General features: G+C 40.8%; 1 protein-coding gene across 1 annotated transcript in view; it reads right to left on the reverse strand.

Moving 5' to 3' along the window:
- Window positions 1-22,022, reverse strand: part of SYN3 (synapsin III) — a 1,385,441-nt gene that overhangs the window by 1,123,149 nt on the left and 240,270 nt on the right. The gene's annotated exons all lie outside the window — the stretch shown is intronic.

A 22,022-nucleotide genomic window follows, 5' to 3' on the forward strand; every position in this document is an offset into this window, starting at 1 on the left:
CTTTTCTGAAGATATTTTCATAGTCAATGTTTGTCTTAAACATGGGGAGTTTCTTTGTCCTTAACAAGGGGAACAGATTATTGAATTTGCTGCTACAAGGAAATCATTGTGACACAGAATTACGCATTTCTAAAAAGAGATTAGATATTGATTGCCTCAGATGGAGGTAGACTCTCAGTCTTTCGAGATCTTTAGGCTATGAATCTTTAGGCTATGGATGGGCATCTTTCATAACTTGGGGCCAAAACAGATGGTCCTGAATGGGTGGTTTCAAGCTGCCCCAGAGAAAGCTGGATTGGAGTCATGACAACCACACACCACAACCCCAATCCAGCTTTTTGCCAGTTCAAAAAGAGGAGCCAAAATACAATTCCTTTTTGAGCAAGCAAAAGGGTGCGTTTTCCGCTGCCACCTCAGCTTTGCAGCTTTCTTGCAGTATGAACTATATAAATGCTGTACCACAGAGCACCACAACAATGCCCACTGTCTGGATGGGCAGGCAGCATGACACCGGGTTGGGGCAGGATCAGGGCATACATCAGCACGGCCCCTATGCCACTCCCAAGCGGGCACTTACTGCCAGTCTGTTTTGCCCCTTAGTTGTACATTCCCTCAAAGCAGGGGATTGGATTTGATGGCCCTTGTTGTCCCTTCCCACTCTATGATTTTGCAAGCAACAGATGATTTTATAATCATAGTGTCTTAAAATTAGTCTGGTAGTAAGCGTACCAACTATCATTCTATGTAGATGGTATAGATACTTTCAATGTGGAATGGTAGTTTCATTCACATGAGAACTTTAGTTGGATAGATCCCACAGGTCTATTTTAGTAACCAGACAGATCTCAGACTTAAGTCATTGAGTCCATTACTGGCAGCCATCCAGCTTCAAAAGACCACTAAAGATGGAGTTAACCAGCAAAGGATCCTATATTACATCCATATTACCTAAATAGCATAGCTGCTATGTCCCAAAGTTTTGGACCCTGAAAGTCCCTAACACAATCATGTTAAACCAAAAAGGTGGTGGCTTTTTGTTGTTAATTGATATGGCAATGGTTAGCTCAGAAAATAATCTGATATCCATTTAAGAGATTCCAGAAACATTTCAGAAGCAATACATGCCAGTATCAAGAGAATTATAAGGGGGAGTGCTTCTTGGCAGGCAAAAAACTAGACAGTAAGGTTGTGCAGGCAGACATAATAGGCCAGTTTCCTTGACTGCCAGGGGAAGAAATGTCCCTGTAACTGTAAATCTCCAAGAAGCGAAAGTGCTGCACAATGGCCAGAAGGCTGCCAAATTACACTAAAGTTGAAAAGATGAAAAGATGTTTTCATCTCATTCTTCCCAAACCAAAAGTGTTAAAAAAGAAAAAAACAAACAAACATGCCTTCACCCACCCCTTTTACAGCCAGATGAGGGCCATGGCAACCGCACACCACGGCCCCAATCTGGCCTTTGTAGGGCATAATAGCCGCAGCACCACAGCTTTACGGCGCTCCTTCAGTGCTGTGTCATGCAGACACAGTGCCAGAGGAGTGCCGTAATGCCACATGCTATGTGGAGCAGTGTGTGGCATCACACCGCCCTGGGTTCGGAGTCGGGGCATGCATCATGTGGACGCTATGCCCTGACTCCATCCTCAAGCTGGCCTTTAAGTCCGGTCTTCACAGGGCCTAACTCCCTTAGCATAGCTATTAGTTTTCCCTTTCACATTCATGAATGAGGCAGACAGTTTCCACCCATAAAGGGCTTTTCACAGAGTTAAATAGCACATTTTGAATATGTTACTCTGGAGGAAAAACACAACATTTTTGAAACCAAAAGAAAGAAAAATCTTCAGTTTTGGTGCATCTGAGAGAATATAAGACATCCTGAACCTTACCTTTTTCATGAAAACTCGGATTGCTTGAACTGTGTGAAATTTTACATCCCTGCTGGATATGAAAGAGACTTACATGAAAATCCAATATGGATAGAATGGCTGTAATGTTTTTAAAGAGCAAATAGGGAATGATCACATTAAAATTGGCATGTGAGAAATTATAACCGTATTCCTGTGCAGAGAGAATTTTTCCAATAAATTTGTCCAACAATCTCTCTGGGCTGGGGCTCACTATTAATATGGGTAGCTGTATTAATATTGCTTCCATAACCTCAGTCAGATTATTCAGATTCAGAGGAGTCAAAGGTCCAGGAACGTAGAGCTCATGATGATAATGGCCTTTCTGAATCCAAGGAGCTCGGGCCTGAGACAGTGGGGAGGGAGGTCCTTCTCCCCAACAGGAGATGGAAGATGCTGAAGGCATGCTGCTGTCCTTTGCAGATCATTAAAGGGATAAGAAGAGATCACACTGATCCCAGCAGCAGTTAAATAAGAGACTCTTATAGCACATGCCTTATCCCATCTTTTTCCCAATGAGATACACACATGTTTAACTTCAAAGATGAGTCTAACTGTCTTCTCTTGTATGCAGCCCATATGCAACCCAGTCTTATTCCACAGCTTTTCAAGGATGGGAAACTCCTGTCCTTGAATAGCTGCGGGATAAACCCGGGTTGCATACAGGATGCATAAGGGAGAATGTGGTAAGACTCCTCTTTGAAGTTAAATGTGCATATAGCCCATTGGGAAAGAGATAGGATAAGACATGTGTGATAATCTCCTCTGACTAATTAAGCACCTGGTGTTTCAGACAGCTGCCTAGAAAGCTCCCCAAGCTTTCTGACATCTGTTGCTTGCAACCATTGTAACTTGGTGACTGGCAGTATTCTTCTGTATTTGTGTTTCTTGAATTTGGAATGACTCTGTTTTACTCCTTGCTGGCTCTGTGTTTTACTCCTTGCTGGCTGTAACAACTTCTGCAGTGGTTGATGACCACCCTCTTGTTTCATACTTGATCTTGTTTAGATAACCTGTGCCTCACCTGGACTGTATTAATTACCCAACAACTCACACCAAACACTTGCTTCCTGGGGTAATGGCTGACTGGAGCATATGAGAAATACCACTACTTGGTTTTGTTCTCAGGTAATTTTGTTGTAGGGATGGTAAGAAACTTTGAATATACTGAAAAAATTGCTGAAAATCTGGTTTTTCAAATGCCAAGAAATCCTAATGAAGAATCCTGGAGTGACAAGAATCTTCAAATTTTGGGACTTATTCTGTACAAAAATCACAGGTGATTGATTGGCATAGGAAACAACATTTCTCTGCAGGAAACAGCCTTTTCTCCTCAGGAAATAATATTTATATGGAGAAATATATTATTTACAGTATAGAAAATGTGCATGTCTGTTTGTTTTCTATGTAAAACAGCCATGCACAGAATAAGTCCTGAATTGCAAATAATCTTTGAAAATGGTGTGGTTTTTAAAGAATTTTTCATGGCAACAAGGAGAGTAATTACTAAAATTACTCATTGCTTCTCAGTGAAAAAAATATATCCCTATTTGGTTGTGTCTTCTTTGTTTTTGCTACTACACCAGGCTATGTAGTCAGCCTGGCCACAGTTCTGCATCTTCCACAGTGTCCTGGGTCTAACAGCATTCTAGAGGACTGTGCAGGTGAAATAGACTTTGTCACCAATAAACACATGAATGAGTAAATAAATAAATAAATAAAATAATAAAATTGACAAAGGTGTTTTTTGTTTGTTGTTTTACTAAAGCTGTCAGAATTCCTCAGCATGTCATTGACTGTACTGGACAGGGGATTCTGAGAATGACAGTCTGGTAAAGTAATTTCTCCAAACTATTTCTGTAAAGTGCCTTATTTGGGTGGAAGATGTGACCAAAAGAAAAATCTGAGACTTTCTCCAGAGCATCCAGAGTGTTCTGTGAAATTTCAGTTCAGCTCAAATTGTAGAGACCTGCAAACAAGTATAATTTTGAGAGAGCTTAGACTTGTGATAAGAACTGGCTAGTTCTATTACCATGCAAATCTTGCCAGGCACTTGAAGGATATTCAGATATTCCCTAATCCATTTCAGCTGCTTTCTGTTATGCACCACAAAAATAAACAAACATTCACATCACCACCCAGAAACAATCTTTTAAATCTATATTTTATTTTAAAAAGCAATGAATAGTTTCCATTCAGAATAATTACATGTTTGAAATTCAGAGGGTCGATGGTATAATCTTACAATTGTTTTATAATGGGGGAAGGGGGGGGGGTTGTTCAGCCTTCTAGATACTGTTGAACTGAAAGTTTCAGTAGCCCTATGCAACATAATCAACGGCGAGGGATGCTGGGAATTAAAGTCCAACACTGTTTGAAGGGCCACAAAAAGCCTTCTATTCTAAAACCATATTTCTATTTCAGACATTGGTGGATTTACAATAACAAGACAAAAATACATGGGGTCACAACACTGTGTTTCATGTTCACTGAGTTTTTCATCTTTTGTAGAATGGGGATGTCATGTCTATCCACTGTAAATGAGAAAAAAATATGAAAAACCTTTTTGGGGTTCATTTTAAAAGACATGTATTTTTCCATATTAAATTGCCAAATTTAATATTTTTACATCTTTTCAAAATGTTCCAAAATTCAAGAAATCCTGTCTGTGTCTATGAGTATCTTTGGCCTGTTACAAATGGGCAGGAAGTGGGCTCATGGCGGCAATACTCGGGCTCGGGAGTGTGCAGCGTCCGCATGCCCCTGAATCCTGGCATGTCACAGTGGCATCATCGCTGCGCAGTGCTGTCCATATGGTGCGCGTGTCGATGATGTTGCATGTGTGCCACATCCAAATGGTGTGGCACACTCATGATGTCACTGCACCACGCCAAGATGCTAATCGTGCCTTTGCAGTGGTGCAATAAAGAGCTGCATTTCACAGTTCCTTTTTACAGCGGATTGTTGTCGCAGCCATGTGGTTGCCACAACAATGATCTGTCCACCTCTTTCTCCTCATCTGTACAGCCCTTTTGTTGTATTTAAAATTTGTTTTTAGGGGTGATTTGTTTAATTAGGGCCCAATCCACAATGCAGAAATAATCCAGTTCGAGACCACTTTAACTGCCCTGGCTCAGTGCTAGCGAATCCTGGGAATTGTAGTTTATTGTGGCACCAGAGCTCTCTGACAGAGAAGGCTAAATGTCTGACAAAACTGCATTTCTTAGAATTTCCTAGCATTGAGCCAGGACAGTCAAGGCATTGTCAAACTGGATTATTTCTGCATTGTGGATTGGCCCTAATTAAATAAGTCACTCCTAAAACAAAATTCTAAATACAACAAAGGTACTCATAGACACAAACAGGCTTTCTTGAATTTTTGGAGCATTTTGAAAAGATGTAAAAATATTAAATTTGGCAGTTTAATATGGAAAAATACATGTCTTTTAAAATGAACCCCCAAAAAGTTTTAGAAGGTTTACATGGATCTCTGAAATCTAAGATTGGCAAGTAAAAGCTAAATGAAATACTTTCTTAACTTCTATCTTTGTGAGCATTTTACTCTGCTCAGATTTAATAAAGACAAAAGACACTTGTCAGAGAGGGGAAAAGCAATCCTGGTTGGCTTAAAATATATATTACTTTGCACCTTTAACAGTAATTTGACTCAAGAGGTCTGGAGAAGCTTTTCACAGCATAGAGATAAACATTATTATGCAAACCAACCATCTCACATGAATGTTCACAACATTTTCTGCTACTAAATATATGTAGCACTTTTATGTGCAAAATGCTTTAGAGTCTTTACTGTCTGCTGTTCAACGATGTTGTAATGCAATGCTGTGCTTGAGCTAAAAGACATGTTTCCATGCTCCCCTTTAATGAAATGTCACACAGCATTCAAATCATGGAAAACATTTTTGTTAAAAGAATTTACTGGCTATTTTAGTTCTGGTAAGATAAAAGTGGATCACGACACTGCTTTGCATTGGTTGGTTGTGTGGGGTTGTTGTTTTTTTTAAAAAAAAAAAGCTTCTAAAGTTTTCTCATTTGAAACTCTGTCTCATCTCTAATGTTCTTTGTATGTCTTTGGATCAAGAATGACTCATCCCTATTCCTGCAAATCTCCCACTTCAAGCGGCTAAATCTCCTTGAGAAACTCACAAGGGTGCTATATTTAAAGAAAATATGTTGTAATTAAGCAAAGTTATTAATCACTATTGTGATTCATTATAATGAGGGTAATTTGAGTATTCATCCCCCTCCCAAAAAAGCATTAAGACGGATGTATGCTTCATCAGCGCCCAACTAATACTCAAATCCAATCTTATGCTTTCTGTAAAGGATTACCAAATTTTTAAAAGAACATGTTGGAATATCTGGAAATGAATTCTATTCACTTTAGATCATTTCAAGTGGTCCCATGTTTTGCCATAATTCATGATCATACAAAGGACTAGATTGTTTGGAGAAAAATCTGTTTATTCAAGGCCTGTGACAGAAGTGTGGAGGGGATTTTCAGAAAGCAATTTTTGTCAGCATTAATTTTTTGGCTACTTTTTAAAGAAAAATGAAGTGAAAAATGCTTCATCTATTTACCACAAAAAGAAAAATATGCTTCATCTATTTATGACACTGTCATGAATTGGCTTTATCTGTGATCAGTGTATCTCCATGGGGGAAAGGGTTAATTCTGACTGCATTTAGGATTATTATGAATGAAAATTAAAATAATCAGGGTCATTGTGTCTTTATGTATAAATCTATACCATTAAATGTTTTGCTTCATTTGGAATCTTGTCTATAGCTCTGGCCATTCCACTCTCAAAAGGATACCATAGATTGGAAGGGTGCAGGGAAGAGGAGTCCAAAGAAAGAAAGGACTAAAAGGACACCAGATAACACAAGTAGGAATTGTGCAGTTTTCCAGCTGTAGTTGACATCCAGGCCCCAGCTCTCTAGACCAGTGGTCCCCAAACTGTGCCCTTTAAGAGCTTTTGGAATTCAGCTCCCAGAAGCCTCAGCCATGTTGGCCAATAGTCTGGGAGCTGAAGTCTAAAATCCCTTAAAGAGCACAGTTTGGGGACCACTGCTCTAGACAATACAGCCCATGGTAGGGAATGCTGAGGTTGCAGTAAAATATCTGGTGGTTGATGATGTGCTTTCAAGCTCATTCTGATTTATGTTGACCCTTTTCTAAGATTTTCTAAGGTTTATTCAGAGAAGCTTTGCCACTGTCATCTTCTTAGGCTAAGAAAATGTGACTTGCCCAAGGTCACCCATTCCATTATTTGCAAGCCAATAAGTGAAGAGTCCCAAGAACTCTCTGGGTCACTGCCAGCTGACAACAAACACTCTCCATGTGCTTTTTATAGTTGATGTGTGCCTTCAAGTCATTTCTGACTTATGGCAACCCTAAAGCAATCCTATAATGGGGTTCACAATTTGGAGGTACTCCTGGACTCAGATTTGAACCTAAAGGCCAGGTCTCTGCAGTGACCAGGAGTGCTTTTACACATTTAAAGCTTGTGCACAAGCTGCACCTGTTCCTTGAGATGCTGGATCTGGCCTCACTGGTACATGCCTTGGTTACATCCCATTTGTACTACTGTAATGGGCTCTACATGGGGCTCTCTTTGAAGAGTATTTGGAAACTTCACCTGGTTTAAAGAGCTGCAGCCAGGCTGTTAACTGGGGCAGGTTATAGTGATCACACAATGCTCCTGTTGAAACAGCTCCATTGGTTGCCAATTTGTTTCTGGGCACAATTCAAAGTGCTGGTTATGACATATAAAGCCCTATATGGCTCAGTTCCGTGATATTTGGCAGACCATATCTCCTGGTATGAACTGGCCCAGGTGCTGAGATCTTCTGATCTCACCACCATCCCACCACTATCACAAGCACGGTTGATGGAGACACGAGAGAGGACCTTCTTGGTGACTGTCACTAGACTCTGGAACTCCCTGCCCAGGGAGATCAAAATGGCTCGCTCCTTGTTGGCCTTTTGCAGGCAGGTTTTTTTAAAACAATGTTCTTAAAAGAGTTGGGTGTTGTATCATTTTAAGTGTTTTAAATTGTTATTTTTAATTGTATTTTTATTCTTTTAATAAGTAATCTATTTTAACATTATAACAATTTAATTCTGCTTTAATGTATCTCTTTTCTATGTTTTTTCTTGTATTGTTTTAAATATTGTGAAGCCCCTCTAAATCCCAGTTCTGGGGAAAAGCACGGGATACAGATGATGATGATGATGATGATGATGATGATGATGATGATAATTTTCTTGGAAATATTTGTTCAGAGGAGTTTTGCCATTTCCTTCCCCTGAGGCTGAGAGCATGTGACTTGTCCAAGGTCACCTAATGGGTTTCCATGGCTGAGATGGGAACCGAACCCTTGTCTCCAGAGTCCTAGTCCAGCACTCAAATCATGACACCACACAAGTTCTCTCTTCTCAAGTGCCAAAATATGTAAAATATGTGAATCTTTTTTAAATTGCTGAACAGAACAAATATATGTAGAAACCAATCAAGTAATAAAATAATGGCTTAGTGATTTGGGACTGAAACAGACAGGTCAAAATAAAGCTGCTTCAGGTCACTTTGGAGGTATGCTGTTTAAATGACACATACATCTTAAGAAGCCAGAAGCTGTGCGAAAGCTGACCTCCAGTCCTTAAGAATGGAGTGTGGCTTTGGCGCGGCTTCCGGCCGCTTAGGATGCATGCAGCAGGGACGTAGCCAGGATTTTGGGAAGGGGGGGTCCAGACTAAGTGCCACCATTTTGAGAGACTAAGAGCCCCCCCCCCCAGACACAAAAAGGAGGTTGAGCGTTTACATTAGAATGGCACCACTTGAACTTCCGTTATGGCTCCGTGCTGCTATGGAATCTTGGGATTTGTAGTTTTGAGAAGCTGTTTGGCCTTCTCTGTCAGGTGCCACAACAAACTACAAGTCCCAGCATTCCACAATATGGTGCCAAGGGCAGCTAAAGTGGCATCAAACTGGATTATTTTTTTCAGTGCAGATGCAAACTGAGTCCTTCCTCTGAAGGCGTTTACATCAGATAAATTCAGCTCGATAAAGCAAAGCGCAGCTGTTCAAGCAATGAGCGGCAGCCACTCTGTTCATGCTCAGAGACACTCTGCTCATGCTTTGAGACACTGCATTCCAACTTCTGAGCTGAGCTAAGAACCCAGGCTGCATCCACACAACATTTCATTCCCACTTCCAAGAGGGATTTTTAATTTTAAGACACACACACACACACACTTTTTAATTCCAAGACTTATCTATCTATCTATCTATCTATCTATCTATCTATCTATCTATCATAATTTTTAATTCCAAGCCATTATACGTTCCTTTCTTTTTATAATAAACAAACCCCTTTAAGAGAATCCTATTTTGGGAGAAAGGCAGGGTATAAAATCAATAAAAACAAAATTATTGTGCAATAGTCCATCAGTGCATGGCTTGCATTATAAGACTTTATAACTTTAAAATGTTATACATTTAAAAACAATTAAAATCACAGTAGGCTCAGAGTGCTACAGACTCATGGAATCATAGAGTTAGAAGAGACCCCTAGAAGGACCATCCAGTCCAACCCCATTCTGCCATGCAGGAACTCCCAGTCAAAGCATCCTCAACAAATTATGTAATGGAGGTGTCCATCTACATTGTAGAAAGATATACTATAGATTAATGCTATGGAAAATCACCACCTTGAGTCTGTATATTGGGAGAAAGGCGGGATTTAAGAAAATAACAACAACAACAACAACAACAACATCTGTGTATTGTAGTTTTGTGAGATATTTAGCATTCTTTGTCAGAGAGCTCTGGTGCCACAACATACTACAAATCCCAGGATTTTCCATAGCATTAAAGTGGTGTTGAACTGGATTATTTCTGCAGTGTGCACCTTATTAGACTGCAGTTCCCAGCAGTCTGTGGTGCTGCTGGATGATGGGCCCTGCAGTCTAGCATTGCCTGGAGCAGAGCCATAGGACTCCAGAGCCCCAATTCATCCTCTGGCAGAATTTTGGGGAAACTCCTTTAAAAAGGCAAAAATAAGGAAAATAAAAACTCCTTGCAAAGTAAAACCCAGAGATCTTCCAATGGACTTTGCTTCCAAGGCAGGAGGGCAGAGAGGCCAAGATCTTTAGATTGAGTCCTTAGGTTAATTAATTAATCCTAGAATCCTAGAGTTGGAAGAGACCCCAAGAATGGCCATCCAGTCCAACCCCATTTTGCCATGCAGGAACTCTCAATCAAAGCAACCCCATTGATATGCTGAAAAGGGTCCAGCTAAGTGTATTTTATTTTATTTTTCTTTTAAAAATGAGAAAAAAACAAGGCTGGAAGGAGCAGAAAAGGGCCAAGCCTTGATATCTGGACCCCAGAACATGCTAACTCCCAGAATTCCATAGCCAAGAGCCACAAAAGAGTTAAATCGCTGCCAAACCTGGTTATTTCTTGAGTGTGGATGCAGCCTGATGCAGCTTCCTGTCCCTCCCTCGCTCCCTCTCCTCCAGGGCTTTTTGGCCCCTCCCCTCAGGCCCCGCAACAGAAGTTTAGGGGCGGCACTTGGGCTCCTCCTGGCTTTGCCAGGGCCGGCAGGAGAGCCTCCTCACCCTCCCATTCTTCCTCCCTCTCTCTCAGCCTCCCTACTCCCAGCAAATTTTCCCCTCTAGTCCTGCTCCGTGCTTTTGATGGAGGGGACGGAGGAGTTTTAAAGTGCCCCCTTGATTCACACACCCTCCCACTCTTCCTCCCTCCCTGGAAGAGACTTTTATTTTGGCAAAAGAACAAGGGAGGAGGAGTGGAAGCCAGACTCCTATGGAAACGAAAGGGAAAGAGCTTGGTTTGTCTTTCCCCCTTCCCCTTCTGGAGCTCCTGGTTTTTAATGGAGAGGAGGAGGGGGGGGAGGAAGGAGCTTGAATGCCCCCAGGGCCTGAAGGGGGGGGACCAGACCCCCCAACCCCCCCCCGGCTACGTCCTTGCATGCCAGCATTTAAACAGCATACCTCCAAAGTGACCAAAGAGCTTTATTAGTTGTCGGCCCTTGGATAACAAGGGCATCATGTGCTCACTGTCACTCTGGCTACAACAGATCCACTGGCTCCCGGTCTGCTTCCGGGTAGAATTCAAAGTGCTGGTTATGACTCACAAAAGTCTATGCAGCTTAAGTCCAGGCTATCTGGCAGGCTTTATCTCCCATATGAACTTCCACAGTCCTTGAGAGCCTCAAATGTGGCTATTCTTCAATACCACTATCTTCGTAGTAGACATGATTAGTGGGAACATCTGATAAGGTTTTCTCAGTGGTGCCCCTAGGCTGCATAGGCTTTGGAGCTCCCTCCTAGGAAGGCTAGAATGGCCTCCATCCTAATGGACCAGAAATTTTTAAAGGAGTGCCTTTAAAGATTGTGTTGTATTTTTTCAATTATACTATTTTGTAACTTGTTAAACATTTCAGTTGAATGTTTTAATGATTATCTTTTGTATTATTTAAATTATGGTCCAATACACACTGCAGAAATAATTCAGTTTGAGACTGCTTTAACTGCCCTGGCTCAATGCTAGGGAATTCTGAGAACTCTAGTTTTGTGAGCCTTCTCTGTCTGAGAGCTCTGGTGTCACAATAAAATACAATTCCCAGGATTCCCTAGCACTGAGCCAAGGCAGTTGAAGTGACTCAAACTGGATTATTTCTGCATTATGTTTTGGATCTATGTTGTATTTATTTTAGTTTATAACCTGCCTTGAGTCCTGGCTCATCTTCATTTATTTATTATCAATAAAGATAATGACAGTAACAATCCAAATATGCATATTGTGAGTTAGACTACACTTTAGGTTTTGCACTTATTTGTATTTCTGTGTTGCATCAAATACCCACACCCCAAAAAAACTGGGACTATTTTCATTCCCCAACTATAGTTTAAGCAGTTTTATTTTATACCTTGCCTAATGTTTACTCTAAATAATGGCTTTTTTTCTTATTGTTTGGCGATGTGCAATATCCCAGTACTTTTGCTGGAGGTGTGTTCAATTAATTTTCTGCTATGCTCAGCTTTCACATGCACTCATTTGTAATTCTTCTTTATGTGAAATGTTTATTTAATTAAGAAAGGTAGTTAATCATAAGTTAGTTAAAGCTTTTAAAACTAAAAACATTGTGTGTTATTCAGTCTTCTCCCTAAAGGTATCAGTTGATTGTTGCTGGTGTGTATCTTCAATTTTTTCCAAGTTATGTTGACCTAAGTAAAACCATAACAAGTTTTTCTTGACATGATTTGTTCAGAGGGAGTTTGCCTTTCCCTCCCTCTGAAATGGAGAGAAAATGTATCTTGTCCAAGGTTACCCAATTCCATGGCAGAGTGAGTATTTGAACCCTAGTCTCCAGAGTTGTAGTCCAATGCTCAAACCTCTACACCATGATGGCATGCAAACCACTAAAGACCTTTCTGCATAGCTATTTAGCTGCCAAATGCTTGTTCAAATTTAAAAAAAGTATTTAACATGCTAGATAAAGGAAATCAGGGAGGATGCCAGCCTAAATATCTGTGGGAGAGAGCTCCATCCATTGACCAATGTTTACGGATGATGGGAGCTGTGATCCAAAGCACAGACTTTAGATTTTTAAAAATTATTTTATTGAATTTTTGGTGACATAAAAATAAGACACATCCACTACCTTCATATCCATTACAATTAGATCTGTAACCATTCCATTCAGCAGTACATTAATTCTGAATCAAGACCTCTTAGTTCCATTGATGCCCCTTGTCGTGGGGGAGAGGCTTGCGTACACTAATGAAATTGAGAGCTATGCTGGCAGTGGTATAATAGCCACCGGTAGGGCCTCCCATGCCAGACAGGTCACAACCGAAGGGTCTGATCAAGAGCGCCAAAGGGCAGGATGGGCTCTCTAGCCTTATGGCTACCATCCTAGGAGAAGGAAAACTCTCATCTCAAGCCCAGGCAGATGGTGCTCGTCAAACCCTGTAAGGTCAACCATCTAAGAGAAGGAAACTCTAATCGATCCTACAACCTAAGGACCTCTCTGCCACCATCCATGCTTGGCAAGGCCTCAGCAGACAAACTTCTGGTTTAAAGGGTGAGGCCAGTTCAGTGCACGCTGCGCTCCACCAGAAAAATCCATTCCACAGGCTTGAAGGATACATCCAACTTCCCAAAAAGCCCTGTAGCGATAGTCGAGGGACAAAACGGCAGGTGTAAAGATGCACTGGAAGCCGCAGACCCAACTGCATGCAGGCGGTTCAGTTCCATTGTTGTTGTTGTTGTTGTTGTTGTTGTTGTTGTTGTTGTTGTTATAATAGATATTATCATATCTTCATTCAAAGTAAACCATCTTCCATTCTAACATTCCATGCAGGTCATATTGGAGGATACCACACTGGGGAAGGCTATGATAGAAAAAGTTCAATTTAAATCTCTAGTTCTTACTCCAGTGTTGAGTCTCTGAGTTTTTAATATCAAGTCAGCTTTTTTCCCCCTCCCTTCTCACTTTCCTTTTGAAATCTTTACTTACTGAAGAGAACTGGCAATCCTGAAAGCTTGCCTACAATTTTGGACATATTTGGTTGGTCAATAGAAAAGTATTTTCTCATCATGGATTTTCTTCTTAGGGACCAGCATGGTTTACTCTGTTTCAGACATCCAAAATGGTTTCCATCTAATACTGATACATTTCAAATGCAATTAAAGAAGATCATTTAGTACATTATCTGTGAAAAATTAGACCTTCAGATCACTAGTGACTTTGTATGAACAATTTGGCTTTGGTAAAGATGTTGATTAGAAGGTGGTTGTATAATTAAGTTTTTAACCAGGTTCCCTTTATTTTAAACCTCAACTTTGAAAGTCCCAATTATCACATTAATTAACAAGAAACTGCTTCAATGACACTCATCAGCAGGAGTAGATAAGGAAGGGGAAAAAATTAACATTTTTTTCTCTTTCAAATACTGTAGTCTGAAGTAGCCTATTTCAGTATGTGGTGGAAGGGAGGGTGGAATCAGCTTTTTATTTTGGGCCAAGATGGAAGAAAGTTGAAGGAGTCTTTGGAATTCAGAGTTTGAAATTAAAGGCTTATTTGAAAAATTCCTGCATTGCATTTTTGTCATACTATACTATAGCTCAAGAATGGCTTGTCCTAGAAATTTCATGTGTGACTTATTCAAGGGATCATTTTGAATAGGGCTGCAGCTTTTTTCTTTTCTTTTCTTTTCTTCTCTTATTTTTGGTAGTTAGCTGCTATGTTACAGAAAGAAACATAATTCAGCATTGGTTGAGATTTAGAATATCTTATAATATTGCCACATTTGCATAGTCTATAAATGGTGGGTTGGCTTTTTTTGTAGATGGTTGAAGGGTCACCAGTGTATTGTTATTCCCCCCCCCCCTCCCCAGGTTCCATTTACTTTTTCACTGCTAATGTCTGTCAAGCAGAATTCAACAGACAATGTACTGGGACCTGTTTCTGAAAATGTATGTAAAAACTTTTGTTCTCAATTTATTATTGGTACAAGCCTGTTGAAGGTTTCTGGGGAAACAGAATGGAATCTGGGGACCCTAGTTAGGAGTGGACTTCTCAGTTTATCTGTTTATACTGGAATGAGGAAATCTGTGAAACTTAAATAATATTCTTATTCCCAAGCATTAGTTTTAAATATTTATGTTTATCTCAGGTTTTCATTTCTGTTTAACAGTCTGCTCAGAACTTATGTTCTAGAAATTCTAGGCTTCTCACTCAACCAAACATTTCCTCTTCCTTGGCTCAGCTTTGTCCCTTTTCACTTGCTGCTCAATGCTCCTGGAATTGCCTCTTTGAACATCTGCAAACTGCTCCTTCTTGCATTCAGTTAAAAACTTCATTTCCCCCTGAAAGCATTTGGAGTTCTTGTTTAGTTTAGTCAGAACTAATAAAAAGATTTTGACCACAATAAGATGAGATGTTGTTTTTGTTTTGTTTTGAGAACATTTACACATTTCATGAGTTGCTTTTTGTGTATTTAGTAAATTGTAAATATTTTAACTAAGGCCCTATACAGTCTGGCAGAAAGCACCGCCCTGTGGGCAGAGTCAGGGTGCAGCGTCCTGATGCTTGATGTCCTAACTCTGCCTCCATGGGCCATTTGGCATAAGCCGGTGCACATGGCGCACACCATCATGATGCACCTCCAGCACTGCATCCACATGATCCACAGAAAGCCATAGCTATGTTGCCCATTGGAGGGCGCAAAAAGGAGCTGCGACCTCTCACCACAGCCCCAATCTAGCCAGGAAAGGAGCGGCTACATGCTGGCCCTTGGGGAAATCTGTACAGCCCCTAAGTGTGCAAAGTACATATATTTTGCATATATTTTATTGGGCCAGCCTATATAAAAAACCCAACATTATAATTAAAAAAACAGCCTATTAGTTTTCATCATGTTTTTGTGTCAAAAGATCACTAAATTAGATTTATAACTTTCTGCATAAAAAGTTATCATCAGAAACCTTCAACAGGCATGCACCAATCATAAATTCAGGACAAACCACATCAGCATGTTGACCTTATATCAGAGCTGAAGTCTCTTGAGAGGGTTGAAAAATATTCACAATGTACTCTCACCACACCAAGATTTAGCATGCAGAATTTTATTTATTTCATTCTTGGATAGAATAACAAAAGTTGCAAAAATTTCTTCCTGTTGAGCAAAATTATGAAAGATTTTTTCCCATTTTTATTTATCTTTTCACACTTCAGGAGTGTGTGAAAAAATGATTTGGGAAAAGAGTTTGTTTGTACACTATACAGTGTTTTCTGCCCAGCACTCATATTTTTCTTGATGGTCTTGCAGAGAAAATTTACAAGTGTGCTTTACACTAGGTCAGATAGACTAATTTGAATAAGACCTCAGGAGCAGTAGGTTTCTTTCAGCTCTTTAACCTGGTGATTATGCAGCTCTACAATACAACCCTAGATACATGTATTGAGAAGTAGCAAATCTCATTGAGTTCAATGCACCTTTCAACCAGGAATCTATTTATACTGCATTGTCATAGCACTACAATTCCACTGTAATTCTCATGGTTGCATCCCATGGAATCCTGGGATTTGCAGTTTGGTTAGTCACTAGAGTTATGTGAATACTCCCCCTCTCCCGGCCGCAACACACACAAAAACCTGGGTACAGAATTCTAGTGTAACTACCCTCTCTTCACTTCATTTTTGGAAGCTTCTGGGAACACAATATATTTCAAAAGCAAGACAAATCTGTGTCCTATGCATCATGCTTACAAGGGGGGGAAAGAACATGATTTGATGCCCTACTACAGTGATTGCAGGAGTGTCTTTGGTTCTTAAAATTAAAATTCCTTTCACACTGTAGAAATTATCATGCCAGCTGAGGCCCGTTACAGACTGGCCTGAAAGGCCGGCATGAGGACAATCAGGGCATAGTTCCTCACGACGCACACCCGACACTGCCCCCCAGGGCACCCTGCCAATGTGACCACTCCACATGGTGCATCACATCATGGTGTGCCTCTGGCGATGTGTCTGGATGATGCAGAGCTGAAGAAGCGCCATGTAGCCATGCTACTGCAGCTATGGCACCCTCAAAAGGCCTGATCAGGGCCACAGCATGAGGTTGCCATGGTCCTGATCTAGCTAGGAAAGGGGCGGCTGGAGGCCACCCATTAGAGGCGATTTGTTGAGCCTCTGAGAGAGTTTTGAAATACACTCTTGGTCCTGTATTAGAATCTGGCTTTAGAAAATCTAAAGCTGTTTGTCTTCCCACTGAATATCATAGGGAAGTCAGCAAAGGGTACAGTTCCTTTACCATTTTGACAGAGTTAGATGAAATTAGCAAATTTAGATGAATCTGCTAGTTTTCAAATCAAGACTGACAACTTTAGACATACAGAATATGAGATATAAAAAAGTTTCCTTTTCTTCATGTTCTGCTCATTTGATATCAAACTAAGTGTGTTATCTCTCATGGACCTTGTGCACACTATATTGTTCAAAAGACTTTAAAATATGGAATTAATTGAAGGGGGGGCATGTGCATGCAATATACAACTTAGGCTGCATCAGCAGTGCAGAATTAATGCATTTTGATGCAATTTTAACTGATATGGCTCAGTGATAATGGAATTCTATGATTTGTAGTTATGTGAGATATTTAGCCTTCTCTGTCAGAGAGCTCTAGTGTCATATAAAACTACAAACTCCAGAATTCCATAGCATGGAGCCATGACAGTTAAAGCAGTGTCAAACTGCATTGATTTTGTAGTGTGGCAGCAGCCTGGGTCTGTCTTTCATCTCCATCTGTGAGGCAGTGACATCTTTCTACTAGCAAAACCTCCACCAAAGAGCCAGTGTACTGCAAAATGAGGCATCTTTTTTATTCCTCCACTGGCCAAAGAAGGCCAGTCCTGACCAGGTTGTTTCTGCAGTGTGGTAGCAGCCTTATATCACACATAACAAATTGCTTACATTTATCATGAGAACTGTTGCTGATTCTGTTGCTTCAATCATATAGTCTCAACATCTGCAGTAAAAATACAGGGGGAAAAACAGTTCTTTCTGCATCATACCCAAAGCACTGTAATTGGAATTAAAACAAAAGATTCCCTTTAATGGTTATTCCCTGACTGGAAATTAGAACTGAGTCACAAAACTATAATACAATTCCTGTGCCTTTATTTTCTCTCTTTTGAGAGCTGGTAATGGGGAAATGCATTGATTTTTTTTTTCATATTCTTTATGAGTATTTATAGGAATAGAAAGAACATTCAAAAGTATTTTTCAGACAGATCAAAAATATATTTTTGGAGCTTCAAGAAACTCTGATGATAAGAATCCTGGTTTTGACCAACTCTGGGGTCACACTATCCCTGCTCAAGGTGGTAGTTTTCTTTACTCATAAGGGTCCTGGGTCTGCAGTGACAGACAGCTCCCTAGCTTCTCAGCCTGATGGGGCTTGCACTCATTTTTTCTGGAGATGTCTTTTGGTGCATGTATGATATACACTGTTCACTGGGGGAATTTAAGAACTGCAACCCCAAAGTAATCTTTCCAAGCAACTGAACTGAGTGGGACTTACTTCTGAGTAGATGTGAGTAGGAGATTGTTCTGGGTGGCATATTGATTTTTTCCAGATTGTTTCCCATCAGTGTATCATAAACGCATTACATTGCAGTACTAAAAAAAAAAAATGCAATATGCCAACATTAAAATGACTGTAATTGAAGAAGCCATCATTTTGCAAAGTGACTGCATAGCCCACATCCTGAAGCTCAGCATTTGTGCTGGTCCTGTTTGTGCCTTCACACCAGAATAACACTTCTCAGAATCAGGTACAATGAATGATCTATGATGTTGCAGTGAGTGCAGCACTCAGAACCTTTCTAAATTATTTATTTGATGGTTCCTTAAACCTAAGGATCAGGCCATTAGGATCACTCTGTTGCAGTTGTGGAAACTAATAGTCCATTATAAGGTTCTTTTGTCAGTTTGAATGGAGCTGAGAAAAGTTTTATGGGTCAAGCTTCAGATGGTTTGAACTACTTCTGCAGGCTTATTTAGACAATACATTTTTGTTGTCTACATAGATGTTGCATGGATGCCAACTGCCCCCATGAACACAGAAATGCTGGCAATGGCCATAGGTCTCTAATCACCTGATTTAGATATCTGATTACCTGCTTTATGTAGTGCATTTGCTTTGTCCACATGCATATATACTAGGGTATGAACAAGAACTGCTTATTTAGGGCAAAAAATCAAGCCTGACCCTGTGATCTTTGAGTAAGAATGGGTTTGGTGGCATTGTTGATGAAGCTGCTAATCAAGAGCATATTTTGAAAGGAATATTATGTGAACAGAAACATTCTATTTGTCATTTTTGAAGAAAAGATCCAGCTCACGCCACCCATCTCAGACCATGTGATTTTTAACAAGTAGGAGAAAATTATTTGTCTGTGGATCAAAAAAATATAAAGAAAGGTTATTTGCATTACAATGAAAAGTGTGTGATGAATAAAATACTAGCAGATTGTCAAAAGCCTCCTCCCCCCACCTCCTAGACTTCTTGTTTCCAGCAAAATAAAGAGGAAGTGAATTGAAAAAGCAACTTTAAACTTTTGTGTTCCACGAAAGTAACTGAAGCAGTTGCTTTTTTAGTTACTAAAACACAAACACACACATAAAAGCTGTAAGCCAATGGCCTGTGGTACAAAATACTCTTCATCTGTCTAACTTATTACTTAGGGCAGGGGTTCCCAACTTAGGGGGCGCAACCCCTTCGGGGGTCGCCAGGTTGAAGCACTCCTGCCCCTCCTCCTCCTCCTCCTCTTCCTCCTCCAAGCGGCCAGGCCTCCTCTGGCCTGCTGCCATCGCTGCCTCCGCCACCTCCTCCTTTCTCCTCATCGTGGCTACCGCCACCATCACACAGGGCTAGGGCTGCTGCTACCAGCTCCTCCCCCTTCTGCTCCCACTTCTCCACCTCTCCCTTGCAGCCGCCGCCACCACTGCCACCAAGCGAGACTGCCACCGCCACCACCACTGCCAGCACCACTTCTATTGTGGCGGGGAGAGCGGCAGGGCAGAGGAGGCATGGCCAGTGATGGAGGAGGAAAGGGTGAGGAAGAGGAGGAGCAGTAGCATCCACCAGCCTTTGTCGCTGGAATTCCCACATCTTCTTCCGGTTGGCGGCCTCCCTGATTGGTTGGGAGGCCATCAAGGAGTGGGACTTCCAGCCACAAAGACTGCTGGGACTTGTAGGCAGCCAGAAGTCCTGCCCCTTCCTGGCCTCCCAACCAATCAGGAGGCAGGGAACAGGCGGGACTTCCAGATGCAAAGGCCGCTGGGACTTGTAGGCAGTTGGAAGTCCCATCCCCTCCTGGCCTCCCAGCCAATCAGGGGGGCCACCGGGCAGGAAATACAGTCACAAGGGGGGCTTTCAGTGCTGCATTGGAGCCTTGGCAGCTACATTCCACAGCCCCAATCTGGCATTTTTATGGTGCAAAAAGGAGCCACCACAGCTTTTCTGCACTCCTTTGGTGCTGCAACATCTGGATACAGTGCCAGAGGTGTGCCATGATGCCGCCCACCATGCGGTGGAGCACATGGCATCATGCTGGCATGGGGGAGGAGTTGGGGCATCCATAATGTGATCACCACACCCCCACTCCGCCCCCATGCCTTTATCGCCCATCTATTGAGGCTCTTATTCAACAGCCACAACACAGCACACACCAAATTGTAATCATGATGTAACACAGTTCTCTTCCACCTTTTAATGAGTTATACCTTTATAACTACAAAGATAACTAAAACATTATAATTACAGCACAAATTAAGTGCCATTATCTCTCCCTAAATTACAGTTGGAGCATATGTTATTGGGGGGAGGGGATTAATTACTAATTATTTATAAGTAGTCATTTCTAAACTCTGAGCTAAACACGTTTAATCATTTGAAATTTTGCAGTACTGGGATGTGATCTTGATTTTTCCCTAATGTGGTTTTTCAAAAACAGAGATGGTTTCTAGAGCTAGATACACTTACGGATAACCTTCATTTATATAGCATGGTTGAATGAAAAAAAGCAACAACACACAGCATCCAGGACCCTCTCTACTGACTGACAGTAAGTGCTTTTTGAAGTTGCTAATTGGTAATTATGACTTGACACTCATGTTTTAGTCTATTTGATATTAGTTGATATTAAACATAAGGAATGGTAGAAAATTTGTTTAAAATGTGGCACCTTCTTCAGTTTTATTTTTTTTAAAGGGCATTATGTTCATAATCTGACTCAATAATATTTGTATGTAGTGCTCTTTTCAATATATGAATTTCAAAGAGGCTTAGCCCATAGTTTGGCATTGCAGAGATTATTGTGACATTTCTCTCCACTGTGAAAAGTAGCATATGGATAATTTATGTATAAATACACACATGCACACGCACACATACATACATACAAGTTGAGTATCTCTTATCCAGAAATCTAACATTCAAAATCCAAAATTGTCCCCATGGGTGGCTGAAATAGTAATACCTTTGCTTTATGATGGTTCAGTGTACACAGACTTTGTTTCATGCACAAAATTATTTTAAAATATTGTGCATAAAATTACTTTCAGGCTATGTGTATAAGGTGTACATGAAACATAAATGAATTTCATGTTTAGACCTGGATCCTATTATGCAAGTATTCCAAAATGTGAAATCCAAAACACTTCTGGTCCCAAACATTTTGGATGAAATTCAAAGGTATAGCCGTCTATAGCTAGTCTACAGAACCAGTATATAGAGAGATCTTGTAGCACCTTTGAGACTAAATGAAAGAAAGTAGTTAGCAGCATGAGCTTTTATAGACTAAAGTCTACTTCCTCAGATGCATATGGTGGAGTGGAAACCAGGGACAGAGATATATATGCCATTGGAATGTGAGAATGTCAAATCAAATTCAAAATCCTTTGTGTATGGAAATAAAGTGGCAAGAAATACGCAGATAGATAGATAGATAGATAGATAGATAGATAGATAGATAGACAGACAAGCACTCAAAGTATGTGTGGCAAAGTGTTTGCAATGCAGTAACTGAGAAGCCATTCATATTGTCTGTCAGACTAAGTAGCGCCTATACCCCTTACAAGCTTTTACCCCTTCAGGTACTGCTGTATTTCCTCTTTTTCAGAGAGAAGGCAATGTGATTTGGTAATTATTGCTCATTCCAAATTGCCTGCATTCACCCAGTGGTGTTACTAGGGAGTGTAGGAGGTGCAAGCAACACCGGGTGACACTGCAGAGGATGGGTGACAGCTGCTCTGTTGCTGGGCTGCCTCTGGCCATTTCAAGTTTGGGATAAAGGGATAGGTGCAGTCCATGGGGATGTAGAAAAAAGGAAACTGGGGAGGGGGGATACAGTCTCCATGTCTTCCACAGTTGCCCCCCTTTACTTTACTTACTGCAGTAAGAAATTGTTTAGAAATAACAAATTATGTGCAGAGCTGGGGAAAGTTAGTTTTTAGGGACTCAGAGTTTCCCCAAACTAATTTTTCCATGCTTATGTTATT

The sequence above is a fragment of the Sceloporus undulatus genome, chromosome 5, assembly GCF_019175285.1.
Source record: "Sceloporus undulatus isolate JIND9_A2432 ecotype Alabama chromosome 5, SceUnd_v1.1, whole genome shotgun sequence".
Taxonomy (NCBI): domain Eukaryota; kingdom Metazoa; phylum Chordata; class Lepidosauria; order Squamata; family Phrynosomatidae; genus Sceloporus; species Sceloporus undulatus.